The following is a 599-nucleotide window of genomic DNA, read 5'->3' on the forward strand; positions in this document are numbered from 1 at the left end:
GTCGAATCTTTTCAAAGGCTTACCCGGCTCTTTCCGTCCATTCTGAGAGTAAGTCAGAGGCCGGTGCGGAGGTCTCTTGACAATCGGAGGGGGTGGTGGCCCTCCGCAGGCGCTCGTGTCGAAAATGAAGGCGAGAGACGCGAGTGGCCTGGTTCCCCTGGGTGTTGCCAGGAAGGCTGCGGGCTGACCCTTGCCTGAGCACTCCCTAAAGCCTCTTGTGATGAGAGCAGACCTCGCGCGCCGCACGACCGGCTCTGGGAGTCGTTGGGCCGCTATCTGTGAATAGTCTGGTCCTCCTCTGCCACCCGGCCAAGTGCGATGGCTCTGCCGCCCTGCGGTGCTCGTCACGCAGGTATGGGGCACACGATGCTCGTAACAGCAAATAAAGGCGGCTCGGGACCTGCAGGCGAAAGGGGTCCCGTGGTGCTTAGCACGTCGACTTCGGGTCTCGGTGCAAGCCGGAGAGCTCACGGAAGTCTAAAGTTTTCGGCACGTGGTCGAATCTTTTGAAAGGCTTACCCGGCTCTTTCCGTCCATTCTGAGAGTCAGTCAGAGGCCGGTGCGGCGGTCTATTGACGACCGGAGGCTCCCATGGGTGT

The sequence above is a fragment of the Chiloscyllium punctatum genome, unplaced genomic scaffold, assembly GCF_047496795.1.
Source record: "Chiloscyllium punctatum isolate Juve2018m unplaced genomic scaffold, sChiPun1.3 scaffold_928, whole genome shotgun sequence".
NCBI classification, from domain to species: Eukaryota; Metazoa; Chordata; class Chondrichthyes; order Orectolobiformes; family Hemiscylliidae; genus Chiloscyllium; species Chiloscyllium punctatum.